General features: G+C 35.9%; 1 protein-coding gene across 1 annotated transcript in view; it reads right to left on the bottom strand.

The window, feature by feature from the left end:
- The window catches only part of DISP1 (dispatched RND transporter family member 1), a 201027-nt gene that overhangs the window by 109414 nt on the left and 76124 nt on the right, over positions 1-15489 (bottom strand). The gene's annotated exons all lie outside the window — the stretch shown is intronic.

Raw genomic sequence — 15489 nt, 5'->3', positions numbered from 1 at the left:
TCTATACAGTGAATAATTTTTCCATGATAGGGTTATTATCCATTTAGTAGAAAACCACTAAAGTTTTAGTAGTTTTCTGTAACACAAAAGATTTAATAATAAAGGCATGGTTTATAATTATCAACCAATATATTGTAGTATTGTGATAAGATAGATATTTTCATAACATAAAAATGATCTCTACCTGATATAGAAATCTAATAATAGAAAACATCAAGTGAAGTAAACATTAACACATGTCAAATAGAAATTATTTAAAAATTTATGGATATCACAAATATTTGATATTTAAAAGCCACCAATTTTTAATAAAAATTAAAAACACATAAAACATTAATTGCCTTATTTGAGACTTGACTTTGGTTTCATGACAAACATTCCAGACACAGAAAACTTTCTTTCGTGTTGCATAGATGGTGGTGTGATCACCAAGCTGGACATTCAAACACATTTTGCTTCATTTAAGCTCATTTTCTTCTTTAACAATGAAAATATTTTGTATGCTTGCCCTGATTTTGGTTTTGTCATTAAAATGAATACTGCTTTGCTAATCCAGATTACAGATGTTTCTGATTTCACATCAGAGTGTTCCACAGCCACACTGTGATCATCTCTTGCATTTATTCTGTCAAAATTATTTATGAATAATTGTAGTCTGTAGCAGATACCAAACACTGGGAGCCCTCAGCAAACATTATTAGGTATAGTATTCAAGTAATGTAACATTCAGATCTCCTAGCAATGTTAATAGCACTACAAAAAAATCACATGTCCAAATGACCAATTTAAGATTTTGCTGTCAAAACTTATTATTTCTTGGGATACCACTCACTGGAATCATATACAAAATATACTATGTGAATAAGCTTATTAATACTTGTTATTTGCAAGAATGATTCACCATTAGCAGTAGTCAGGGCTACGAATACACACTAGTACATGGCAAAGCCACAATAAGACGTAAAGCTTTCCATCCTGTGTTCCTCTCCAGCTTCCCAGAAATAGCCATCTTAACCTTTGACTCTCTGTGTCATGTTTCCTGCTGTTGCTGCAGACTTGGTGTCAATGAATTTAATCAGTAACCTCTGCCTTGACTGCTAAACTTGAAGGAAAATTATAATTCCCTGCCTGTTTTCCTGCTTTCCTCACCAAATTTCTCAGCATTTGGAAATCTAGAAAAACAAAATTCCTGAGAAATGCCAGGAAGCAAATCCTGAATGGGAACACTTCTCTTAGGTACCTTTACCTAAGGTATCACTCCCTCCTCTCCTCTCCCCACCCCCATTAATTTTCTTGCTCTTGGCTTTCAGTCATACATGTTCTTCCTAAGCTCTGTACCATCTTCTAAAATTTGTATGTGCTTCCCTGTATCACCTTCCCTTCATTGCCAATTCTTAAGATAGTCATTTATATTTACTCCTTCTGCTTCCTCATTGGCCTTTTACTCCTCAACACACACACACACACACACACACACACACACACACACACACAAATCTTGGCTTCCACTTTCACCATTCTATAACCTGTTGTACTCACTAAGGACCTCAAACTGGCAAATGAGATCAGATCTCTCTCCAGGTCTCATCCTACTTTACCTTCATGTAGCATTTGATGCCATCTACCAGTCCCTCCTTCTCAAAACTCTCTTCTAGCTTGGTTTCCCAAGCAGTAATCCATCTAGTTTTTCTTACTGCATATTGCTTTTCCTGCTTTTTTGATTTTTTGTTGTTGTTGTTCTTGGCTTTTTGTTCTGGCCCCCTCTTTAAATATGGATGTTTTTTACGGTTCTAGGTCCCGGCCCTCATCTAAAGGCATTCTTCCTGAGTAATTTTAGCTAACTTTTGACCAATAACATAGTTAACTTCCAAATCCTTATTTCCGGCTTCAACCTTTCCCTTGATTTCAGGTAGAAATTTCTGTCTTTCTACCCAAAAATGGTGAAAATACTTTCATCACAGCTATAGGTAGGAAATTATCTTTGATTATTCTTTCCTTCACATCATGTTCAGCTGGTCATTAGGCCCCATCTATCTATTCTACCTTTAAAATGTCTCTGGAATTGTGTCACTTCACTCTTCCTCTCAGTTTCTATGCTTCAGGTACACTTCGTTTCTTAAATGAGCCATGCTTTTCCAACACAATACCTTCACACACGCTGTTCTCTATTCCTGAAGTCATCCCCTCTTCTCTTCATCTAGCTAACTCCTGGTATTATGGGTTGGATTACGTCCACCTCAAATTCATATATTGAACTTTTAACCCTCAGTACCTCAGAACGTGACCTTATTTGGAAATAAAAGCTGTTGCAGAGATAATTTGTTAAAATGAGTTCATACTGGAGTAGGGTGGGTCCCTACTGCAGTATGACTGATGTCCTTATAAAAAGAGGAAATCTGGACACAGACAAGCACACGGGGGGAACACAATGTGAAGGCAGAGATCAGGCTAATGTGTCTACAAACCAAGTAACACCAAAGATTTCCAACAAATCACCAGAAAATAAGAGAGAGGCATGGAACAGATTCTCCCTCATAGCCCTCAGAAGGAACCAGCAACCCCGCCTACACATTGATCTTGGACTTCTAGCCTCCAGAACTGAGAGACAATAAATTTCTGTTGTTTAAACCACCCAGTTTGTCCTACTTGTTAGGGCAGCCCTAGAAAACTAACACCTAGTTGTAGCTCAGATTTAAACTCAAAAGTTACTTCCCCCAGGAAGTCTTCCCTGATTCCCCCAAAAGGAACTATTCCTCATCTCCCTCATTTATTAGCTCTCATAAACACTCATTGCTTTTCCTTTACAGCGTTTATCATATTTATCTATATGATTAATTATACTAAAATTATCTCCTCTACTAGTCTGTAAAGTAGATCAGCTCAGGTACTTCATTAGTTCTCCCTGTATTACTGCCTTTGAAGTACTGATCCCTATCTGAAATGATCTTAATCATTTACCTAAGCACTTACTGTATTTATTACTTATTTCTCCCTCCACAAAGCATAACCCTAAATTATAGAACAGTGTCTGGTACATAGTTGGTGCTCAACAATTATCTACCAAATGAACTAATGCATGAACTCCAACAGAAGAACCTATCAATGTTTTGCTCACTAATGATTATATATCCAGTTCTTAACATATGGAAAGCTGGTCATACAGAAAGCAATAATTATACATGTTGAATAAATGAGCCTACTTAATAATGACAAGTATTTCATTACAAGGAAGCTTATCACTTTAAAAAATCACTTGTAAATATTAACAGTTTAGGGATGATAACCTTCCATATGCTAAAGTAAATCTTTTTTTTTTTTGTTTTTTGTTTTTTTTTTGAGAGGAGTCTTGCTCTGTCACCCTGGCTGGGGTGCAGTGGCATGATCTCGGCTCACTGCAAGCTCCGCCTCCCAGGATCACGCCATTCTCCTGCCTCAGCCTCCCGAGTAGCTGGGACTACAGGTGCCCGCCACCACGCCCGGCTAGTTTTTTGTATTTTTAGTAGAGACGGGGTTTCACTGTGGTCTCGATCTCCTGACCTTGTGATCTGCCCACCTCGGCCTCCCAAAGTGCTGGGATTACAGGCGTGAGCCACCGCACCTGGCCAGTAAATCTTTTTTAGCTACATCAATTTACTTCTACTTTCCAGTTAGTATTTAATATTTAGAAACATATGCCAACAAAACAGCTTGAAAGGCACAGCTCTAGGCTATGACTGATTTCAAAATCATTTAAATTCATAGAATAAAAATACAAAACTTCACTACTTCCTTAAGGTTTCTGCTCTGAAACAACAAAACGGAAAATACAAGTTTAAAAGAAGTTTTCAAGATAATGAAATCAGAAATTGTCTTCATTTTGTATTATATATTACTACAGTAATGCTGACAACATTAAGTAATTTTTAGGAGATATTTTTGCCCATTATCTCATGTCTCTTAACCTAACAGGCATTTCCTGTTTCTATGTTTTGTGTAGTCTTTGCCCAAGGCATATATAGTTCATGTAGTTATAATAAAATGTGGCTCTGTGAAAAAAAAAAAATAGTTGCATGGGGAAAATGATAAACCAAACCAATGAAAAATTTACATTTGGAAGAAACACTGTATCACAGAAGCCAAAAGATATTATCCCAAGTGCTACTGTTTGCATTCTCTCACCTTTAATCAGAAAATCTCTTGAAAGAGTTCCCTTTAAATAGGGGTGTTAAGGAATTGAGGAAAAGCACTTACTGGAGGAAAACAGAATCACCTATCATCAATCAGTTCAGCAGACAAGGTATACAAGGTAACTAGATAACAAACAAAACCCTGGCTTTCAAAGGATTAAACATCAATTTATTTAATACTAGCCTGCTTAGATTTTGAGGGGTTTTTCTTCTGTTCTTAACATAAAACTTCTTGACCTCAAAAGAATCCAATACCTTTTCCCAAAATATGCCATGTATTGTAATAAAAAATATAAAATATACTCCACCCAAATTATAAAGTATATTTTTAAAGAGTTGGAATCTTAAGGGAAAAAAAAATTTATCTTAAATGTTTCAAAGTAACATTCCCAACACACACAAAAAAATGATAAATGTTTGAGGTGATGGATATTCCAAGTACTCGGATTGATCACTGTACACCAGATGTATAGAAACATCACTATGTATTGTACATATCCATGGATATGTACAATTATTATTTGTCCATTTAAAAAAGTTTTTGAAGGGAGAGAAAAAAGTAAGCAACTAAATAAACTAAGAAATCTCTTCGGAGACATTCAAATATACACACACACACGTGCTCACGCACACACACACACACACACACACAAATGACATAACCAGTCACTCAAGATAAAGTTGTCACTAAAATAACAAAAAGAAACCTTGCATTTGTTCTATAAAAGGTAATATTGTTGATATTTAAGAAGATGTAGTTACTCTCTCAGTATGTGGGAGAAAATACGAATTTTCTAAATACTTTCTGGTTTACCTTTTATCTTCAATGTGCAACAGAATACATTCTGATAAACACACTACATAACTCAAAATTTAGTACAGCCTCTCCCATTACTTTGGGCATTCTAATTTCACAATTTTTATACTACCCCACCCTCAGCATTCCCTTGCTCCAGAAAAAAATTTACTTAAAGTAAAACTTTTTACTCTTTTCACCCAATAAAAATACCAAAGAAAATTTTACTTTAAAAAAAAATTTTCCTTAAGATTGGTTTCTTCAATTTATGTAATAGCTTTAAATTTTTAACTTTTTAAAAGATGGTTTGTTCAATATATATAATGTATGTACAGATTTGCTCTGTCTCATTCACATGCATGCAGTAAGTAGCCAGCCTATATTTCATATGTGATACTCATTATGATTGGCTAGCATATCTAAATTTAAAAACTACTAGCGAGTCTTTCTTTCCATTACACACTGATCACTTAGAAGTGAACCCAGGAAACTCAAGTAGGACTGTATTGTGATATTTCAGGTAATTTTATGAAGCTAAACTATCTCGTAGAAATGTTCTTAAATGAAACAACTAGTATGAAATGCAACCTGCTCCTAAACGGTCAGGCAGATCAATTTTGAAAATCCACCCAAAATTGTGAACTGAAACTTCTACAGTCAACATTTCAGGGATTTGAAGCCAAGAACCCAAAGAGTCCCAACCTGAACCCAGATTTAATATCAGTGGCTGAAATAATGAAATTATAATGGTTCAGCAGTGCCACTTCTCTGCTATTGTGACCTCTATACCCTGTTCCAATTGGTCAAATTAGGACAAAAGATCTATTTCCATTCTCAAAGACATCAACATTTTGAACATAAAAATATTAAAAACAAAAACAATGTGACATTTATAAATTACCCAATTCAGGAAACTATTATGCTTAAAACTAACAAATATTTTGAACTATGAATTTAAGAGTAATGAAGAAGAAAATACTGACAAGTTTCTTTAATCTCAACTGCCTGAAAAATGCCCAGATATTCTGGCTACAAGCAGAACAGCCAATCAGAAGGATGACAAGCAGTCAGGAAAATAAGGGCTTGTACTTCAGGTATTCAAACAAGTATTTTAAAAATGTGCCTGCCTTAACAAGCAACATTTTGAAGTGTAAGAGGGTAACACACACCAGCTTTCAGTTTCCAATTTCCCATTAATCTGACATTGAGAAAGAAACCTGATAACTTGGTATCTCTGAAACTGAACCTTCAGCTTCTGTGATTATTTTTCTCCCACTCAAAATCTTTTTTAGCTGGTTTAAAAAAATGTCTCAATCACATACTCTGTGTTTATGTAAAGTTGTGCATTTATCTATAAACAAACCCAGAAATGACTGCAGTTAAACATGCCAGTGCCCAAAAAATTCTGAGAGATGCAATACATCAAACTAGAAATTCCTATAAGGAATCATTTTGAGCAACTAATCGTCTGCCTCTAGGTAAACCAGATTAATTCCAAATGATCTCTCTCAAAACTCTTAAGTAAATATGATGTTTCAGATCACTTATAGCTACTTTCAACTCTTTTCTGGCAAAGGATTTTTGTTTCTAGGCTTTCTAGGTCAAATCATTGGCCCTATGTAAGCAAAGATTGCCTTGAATCACTCTTCTTCAAAGGAAATACAACATAAATGGTCTCTCAAAACAGTTCTGACATCAAAGTACAATCTGGCTTCCTATACCTTCAGAATTGACAGGGTTAGTCTATGCAAGTTAAGGAACTTCAAAGAGCTGGCACCTAGCCAGCCACATTTGTGCTCAGTTGTCTTCTTCTATACCAAGTTAATCCTCCTTAAGGAAGAATGTAGGTATTATTACCAGGGAGATCTAAACTTTATCTTCATAGAGTCAGTGGAGCTTTATCTGAAAATAAGTTTGGCTGGCTTTTGCAGTGTGATTTTTAAGCACATAGTAGATGCTCAATAAACATTTCATGACTACATGAATGTCTGAACCTGACAGCATATGAAACAAGTGCAAACTAACAGGTGTGATAGCTACTCCTATCATTGGTATTATTGCCTAATAAACCTCAAAGCATTGCTTCTCTTGCTGTCTCTACCATTCTCTCAACACTCACTGTTCAGATTTTCTATAGCCTACCTCTCTTTGCCATCAGCATCAGAAAAATGTAGAAGTATAAAAGGAATTTGTGTATAAGCTCCATTATCTGAGTTGGAAAGGTGTCGCTGAAAGGTCTTTTCCATCATCCCCTTGTCTCCCCATCTCCTTCCAAGTTGCCCTATGAAGTAGTTTTCAAACTTATTCACACTGCAAAGCACCAGAAAATCATGACGCTTTTATATTTAATTCTGTCATACAAATTAGGAATAATCTCAGTAGGAGAAAATACTACTCCATGTGTATGTGAGCGTCTGTGCGTGTGTGTATGTATATATATATTTTTTTTTTCTAAAAAAAAAAAAATTGAAGGTAACCAAGGGCCTGTGTATCACAACAAAAGACAATCTTATAATTGTATAGGATCATTTCAAGGTCTTCTATCAATCACAATACAATTTAATTGTTTGTCTTGTTATTGATGTTTACTAACAGAAAGTAACAACAGATATGTACAATTTATAAAAGAAAAACTAAAATTGAGCAAGTTCTATCCATCTAATTTATTTTTCAGTCCACTTGGAAAAGACTACCTTTATTAGAATTAGCAGAGACACAGCCAAGGCAGCTTGTGGGATACCACAGTGTCACAGATGCTTAATTTGACAATCACAGCTATGACATAATCAGGAAGAGTAAAAGAGAGGGGTAGCTGCACCCCAAACACAGCCCCTAAGGATACTCCTGCCAAACATCTGTGGAGAAGCATTTTGGAGGCCATAGACAGCTATGGCAAACCTTTTTTCCTTAGTTTAGGAAGAAACTCTCCTAGACACCCCAGAGACCCTTTCAGGGGATGTAAAGGTAAAAAAATATTTTCATAACAATATAAAGTCATTATGTGCCTTTTTTCACTCTCATTCTCTCACAAGCATTCACTGGGATTTTCCAGAGGCTACATTATGTATGATACTACAACAGATTGAATGTAAAAGCAAATAAGAAAATCCAGCTGTCTTCTATTAAGTCAGATATTAAAGAGATTTGCAAACAATGTAAAACAATACACCATTCTAAACTTTTTTATTTTGGAAAATAGTAATTTTTCAAATGTTCTTTACATTAATGTACAATAGGTTTACTGTATTTTTAAGAATTGATGAATATGCTTTTTTAAAATTCTGTTTTGGCCAGGTGCAATGGCACACACTGTAATTCTAGCACTTTGGAAGGCTGAGGCAGGCAGACTGCTTAAGCTCAGGAGTTTGAGACCAGCATGGGCAACATGGGAAAATCCCATCTCTACCAAAAATTCAAAAAATTAGCCTGGCATGGTGGCATGTGCCTGTAGTCTCAATTACTTGGGAGGCGGAGGTGGGAGGATCACTTGAGCCCGGGAGGCGGAGGGTGCAGTGAGCTCTCATTGTGCCACTACACTCCAGTCTAGGTGACAGAGCGAAACCCTGCCTCAAAAAAAAAAAAAAGAAAAAGAAAAAAATTATGTTTTAATTTCTACTATTATAAATATTGATATATATATAACTCACAAACAAAAGCTCTTTGAGGCCCTCAATCAACTTTAAGAGTATGTGTAAACAGTTCTTTCTAGAGACAAAAATGTTTGAGAACCACTGGCGTAGGAAGTCTGAAATTACGATAAGACTGAAAGGACAATACTAGGAAAGCCACATAGATGTGGCTAGATCAGACTTCCAGATGTGGGCCTAGAGTGACACCTAAGCAGCCCGCATTTCCACCGTGCCTGGGTGAGTTAATCACTTATACTTAGAGCAACATCACTATAATAATTTTTTAAAATATATTTTAAAGACCAGACCTTTCATTAATTGGGACTAGATCAATTTACCTAATGTAATACACTAATTAATCACTTAAAACATGAGCTCCCTTATATTCTGTTGTTGAGAGGAAGTGGGGATCTTTTGTTGTCATAGACAACTAATCCCAAATGAAGGGCCTCCAATTCGAGCTAGATCACAAAGCTTCTAAATACCAGATATCCTGGAAAATACCCTGAAAAACACATTTTTACTTAATCCACGTGCAAAACTATCAACATCTGCCCTCAACCCTTTTTCCAAAAGAAAATCATCATTTCTATGCTACATAGTAGTAGAATCTAAACTTTTGTTTTCTTCCCTTCATGAGCAAAATATTCATGAGCACACATCCCCAATATAGGTTATACAAAGTATTTCAGTATCAAGAAATTACATAAATTCAAATATGCACACAAATTAGAAACTTCAAAAGGCTAGATGGGTGAAGCAAAAAATATTTTAAAATATTCTAATTTATTAAAGTTTCCAAAACTTTCAATAAAACATGATGTTAATTAATTGTATATTAACATAGTGAGAGCAATGTTATTACATGTTTTCCTTTTCTTTTCTTTGTTTTTTGAGACAGGGTCTTACTCTGTTGTCCAGGCTGGAGTGCAGTGGTGCGATCAGAGCTCACTGCAGCCACAACCTCCCTGGCTCACGTGATCCTCCCATCTCAGCCCCACAAGGGGCAGGGACTACACAGGCACACGCCAACATACCCAGCTAATTTTTGTATTTTCTTTAAAGATGAGTTTTTGCCATGTTGCCTACGCTGATCTCAAACTCCTTGGCTCAAGTGATCCTCCCCCCTCAGCCTCCCCAACTGCTGGGATTACAGGCGTGAGCCACTGCTCTTGGTCTTCTTTTTAAATCTTGATTTAACCCTTAATGATGACGTGGTTTGCAAGTTTGACTCTAATTTCAGTTAATTTAGGTACTTAGTTTTAGTGGTTGTCACGGTGGAAAAAAAAAAAAATCTCACAAATAACATATAGGTCCAAAACAGAAGCAGCACATCTTTAGCTGCATTGCTAAGTCATGAGGTTTGTCTTCACGTGCTAAGTGTTAATTTAAAATGTTTCATCTGCTATTAGTGGTGACTTCAATAGTGCTTCAAGGTACAATATGCACACTGAGTGAAATTAATCATTAATAATGAGCACATATTTCATAACCGGTAGAACTGGGATTGAAAGGCAGAAAGTATGATTTCAAAGTCAGTGCAGGAAACACCCTGAATACTCAAAGTGTGGTCCACAACCACTGTGCCTGCTGGGAGAGTTATGAATGCAGATTCTCAGTTCCCTTTCCAGGATCTACTGACCCCAAATCCTCTTTTTCATAAAATTCCCAGATGATTCACATGTACATTAAAATTGAAAAGCACCATTCTAGGACATTTATATACAGGCTTCCCTCTGTATCTGTGGGTTCCAAAGCCATGTATTCAACCAACTCAGATCAAAAATAATTGAAAAAAAATTTTGTCTGTACTGAATGTGTACAGACTTTTTTCTTGTCATTATTCCCCAAACAATACAGTATAACAACTATTTACATAGCATTTATATTACACTGGGTATTATAAGTAATCAAGAGATTATTTAAAGTATGTAGAAGGATATGTATAGGTTATATACAAATACTATGCCTTACTAGGGCCTTGAGCATCTGCAGACTTTAATATCCCAGAGAGGTCCTGAAACCAATCCCACACAGATAGTTAGGGATGACTGTATATATTGGATATATGAATCACCTGAGTGTCTGGTACGTAAGAATACTAAACGCATGTTTACAGGCATACACTAGAAAATTCTATTTCAAATGGTCTGAGATCTAGACACTTCTAAAAGCCAAAAATGACTTATATTTAAGAAAATCAGAGACATACATTTCTTTCCCTAGATTTTTATCAAAATAGTTCACTAGAGAGATACAGTCTGTACTGGTTAAGCTTTCTACAGAAAAGCTTTAAAAAATTATGATTTTTTTATAATGTTAGCCTTTTATGTTGCATTTCAATGTAAGAAATGGTCACTGTATTTTCTACAAAACTGCTAGGTGCCCCCCAAAATGTGAACTATTTAAAGGCACGAACTATGTCTTAGTTATTTTGAATCATTAGGAAAGAGTACAGTGCCTCAGTACATAGTAGCAATGCAATTAATATTTGCTAAATTAGTATATGAAAGAATACAGCTATCACTTTAGCTCTCGCTTTGTGCAGGCATTGTGATAGACATTTCATATATATTTTCTCTCGCCCCCACAACAATCCCTAGAGGTAGGAATCAGAAGCTCAGAGAGGGAAAGTAGCTTACCCAACATTACATACCTGATAAGAGGCTGAATTTAAATTCAGGGCTGCATGACTCCAAAGCCCATGGGTAGTTCTCAGTATTCTGAAAACAGGTGAAATGTCAGAATCATCTGGAAAGCTTTTAAAAAAGAGCTTTCCACTTTTCTGAGTACAATTTTTTTGTACTGCTCTGACTCTTAACACTGTGATGTTTCACATACTCACAATAAACAAAGAAGTAAAATCAGGATGAACCCAAAGCTGAATACAAACAATAACAAATGATCCCAACTGTATTAAAAGTGAATAACCCAGCCATACTGAAGAGGGGGGATAAGGAAATAACTAACCCTAATTAACTTTAGATAACAATCTTTGATGATACTATAACATGAAAGAAAAAAACACCTGTACACAAGTATTATCTTCTAGTTAGTAAACTTATTTCTCACAGGGATACAGGCTAGCAATTTTGAAATTGTATGTACACACACACACACACACACACACAAAACAAATATATATGTACATATGGACATGTTAGCACATATACGTATATTTCCTCTCTCTGCCCTTTCAAAGGACCTAGAAGCAATGACACCAAGGAGCAGGAAGCACATCTAGCACTCAGACTTGGTTTCTAAATACCATTCTTCAATAAAAGAAATCAGGAGCCCGGGCAACATATCAAGACCCTGCCTCTACCAAAAATTAGGAAATTAGCTAAGTATTGTGGTATGCAGCTGTAGTGCATACCACAACACTTGGGGAGGCTGAGGCAGGAGGATCACTTGAGCCCAGGAGGTAGAGGCTGCAATGAGCTGTGATTGCAACACTGCACTCTAGCCTGGGTGACAGAGCGAGATCTTGTCTCAAAAAAAAAAGAAAAAGAAAAAAAGAAAAGAAATCAGGGCTCCTTGGAGCTCTAGGGTGGGTGCAGGGAAAATATAAAATGAGCCTGGAATATCTCGTGGTACGTCAAAGTACGGAAGTGCTCAAAAACATGTGGAACAGACACAAAAGCCAATTCAAAGGAACTTCCAATGGCCAAAGATGGAACAATTTAAGCAAAAATATAAATTAATAATCGTATTGGATTATAACCCATGGAATGAAATAAATATTCATGAGGCCATACTTACATAAATAAATGAGGAAGAAGAAATGGTTCTCCCTTACAGTAGCTTTCCAATTACTGAATGTAGAAGAAATGTAGAAATTTAAAAGTCATCATTAGACAGGCTGGGCGCGGTGGCTCACACCTGTAATCCTAGCACTTTGGGAGGCCGAGGCGGGCGGATCACCAGGTCAGGATATCGAGACCATCCTGGCTAACATAGTGAAATCCGTCTCTACTAAAAGTACAAAAACAAAATTAGCCGGGCATGGTGGCAGGCGCCTGTAGTCCCAGCTACTCGGGAGGCTGAGGCAGGAGAATGTTGTGAACCCGGGAGGCGGAGCTTGCAGCGAGCAGAGATCGCACCACTGCACTCCAGCCTGGGCAACAGAGCAAGACTCCGTCTCACAAAAAAAATTAAAAATAAATAAATAAAAAATTAAAAGTTATCATTAGACAAATACCATAGTAATAATTGTAGGCAAGAACCATCAATGGATGCTAAAATCAGTGAGCAAAAGATACTCATTAATCATGAAGGGAAAAATAGTAACTTTACAGAGTAAAAACGGGGCAGACACCTTAACCAAGTGGCCAACATTAACATCACCAATAAGGCATATGGACACCATATACCCCCGATATGATGCGTTAAGACTTATACAGCATCCCTTCTGTAGGATGCATAGCCAAAACTGCATAGCCTCCATCTAAAACATAAGCTATACCCAAGCTGAGGAACATTTTATAAAAGAAACCTAAAAAGTGCTCTTCAAAATTGCCAGGGTCATGAAAGATAAAGCCAGACTGGAGAACTATCACACACTAACAGAGACTGAAGAGACTAAGGAGACACTAACAGACACTGAAGAGACTAAGGAGACACAACAATTTAGTACAGTGTGGGATCCAGGATTGGATGTGGACCAGAGAAAGGATATAAGTGAAAAAACAGGCAAAATTTAAATTAATAGAAGTATTATAATAATGCTAGTTTCCTTGTTTTAATAATTGTGCTCTATGGTTATATAAGATACTAACATGAAGAAAAGCTGAGAACCCAGGAACTCTATGTAAGTTTTCTGAAAGTTTAAAATTATTTCAAAATAAAAAGTTAAAAAAAAAAAAAAAAAAAAAAAGAGTTCCTGGGCCAGGTGAAGGGATAAGAATTTCAAGGCAGAGAGCCCAAGTGATTCAAATTCAGTCATCTGGCAGGAGTTTGGGAACCTTATTCAGCAGCAGTGGTTAAAGAGAATAACAGATCCAAACAGTAATTATCTACTGAGAGTCAATTATAGGACAGGCACTCTATTAGGCTACCAAGATGAATAAGAAAAGATGCGTCCTGGTCTTCAAAGAGCTGTCAGTCCAGTAGCTTTCCTTACAATCAGAGCCGCTCTCACCTTATAAAATGTAAATGGAATGCCTTCTATTTTCGCACAGGTAGGTGTATTTTGCATTTTGTCTACTTGCGAGCAAACATAGTATACTGTCAGTTTTCCTTGTTTTAAGTACAGAATTGTAACACTACACAGTGTACACCTCCAGAGTCTAGTATATATTTTAACAGACCTTTTTGCAAGCACACTTACCACCATGTGTATAATTAACAAACCTGTGTATGCTTATGCCTGTGCAACTCTTTCTTAAAATTCTTGAACAGCTTGTCTCTAAACAACGTATAACCTTTATTTGTTTATTTATTTATTATTATTTTGAGACAGAGTCTCACTCTGTCGCCAGGTTGGAGTGCAGTGACGCAATCTCGGCTTGCTGCAACCTCCACCTCCCACGTACAAGCAATTCTTCTGCCTCAGCCTCCCAAGTAGCTGGGACTACAGGTGTGTGCCACCACGCCCAGCTAATTTTTGTATTTTTAGTAGAAATGGGGTTTTGCCATGTTGGAAAGGCTGGTCTCGAACTCCTGACCTTGTGATCAGCCCACCTTGGCCTCCCAAAGTGCTGGAATTACAGGCGTGAGCCACCGTGCTCAGCCATTTTTATTTTGAAAAATGTGGAAATTGAAAAAAATAATGTTTCTTTTAAAACTTTGTATATATGTACATCGTTGGTGGTGGTGGTGGTACTGTTACTTCTTCTAAATTTTTTTTTAGGATTAATTTTTATGCCTGGAATTACTGGGTTACTAGGTTTAACATGTTAAAATGTTAAACATGAACATTTGTACAATACTTAAATTGTATTACCAAATTGCCCTCTAAATCCTACACCCAGACTAACTAGGCCTTAACATATTTAAATACAAAAAATGTTAGTTAAAAACACATGAAATTATTTTCCTACCTTATTTGAACTGGCATTTCTTTTATGACTAGTACTATCTCATAAGTTTCTTCACTATATGGAAATTATGTATATTCTAAAGGTTGATCTAATCATAATTTACACGTAACAGATCTCAAGATCCTCTCTGAAAAATTTCTTTTGCAAAAATTTCTTTTTTAGCTTCTCTAATACTTTTTAATATTTTTTCAGTGTATATTAATTTAAAAGCATTTATACAAATACACTCTGCAGATATTTAATATAATCTTAATTGTCATCAACATTTATTTCCAGTAAGTTTAGCCTGTCACAGAAGATAAAGAATTTATATAACTCCATCATTAAATGCTTTCTTTGTTCTGTCAAATTCCATGTAAAACCAAGTCAGAAAAATGGGAAATAACCTAAAAGTAAAACATATCATAAAGGAAAATTTAAAACTGGAACAAAGGAAGCATACAGAGAATATTTTTCTTATTCATTCATAAAGTTACAAAGAGAAAAATGTCCCTTTAAATTAACCTGCAAATTTGCAATATTTCTAGACAAAAATACTTTTAAATCTAACACAGAGAAGAATTCACCAAACTTTAATTTCCTTCTCCTTCTGCCATTGTATTAGAGTTCCTCTAAATATTTGCCATTCCCAGATTACTAAAATAGAATGAGAAACCACTCCTTTGTAGTGCAGATGGCTGGAATAACCCTCCTAGTAGTGAAGAAAAATTCTCACGCCTTCAAGAAGGAATTAAATTGAGAGGATGAATGATAAAAAATGAGATAAAATCATTGAAAAATAAAATGATTGTTCTTTGTAGTGTACAATTATTTTATTCTTGATTATCTCACAACATGAATACACATGGTAAACAGTC

The sequence above is a fragment of the Rhinopithecus roxellana genome, chromosome 8 (genome assembly GCF_007565055.1).
Source record: "Rhinopithecus roxellana isolate Shanxi Qingling chromosome 8, ASM756505v1, whole genome shotgun sequence".
Lineage (NCBI taxonomy): Eukaryota > Metazoa > Chordata > Mammalia > Primates > Cercopithecidae > Rhinopithecus > Rhinopithecus roxellana.
This window is presented reverse-complemented; position numbering and strand designations above follow the sequence as displayed.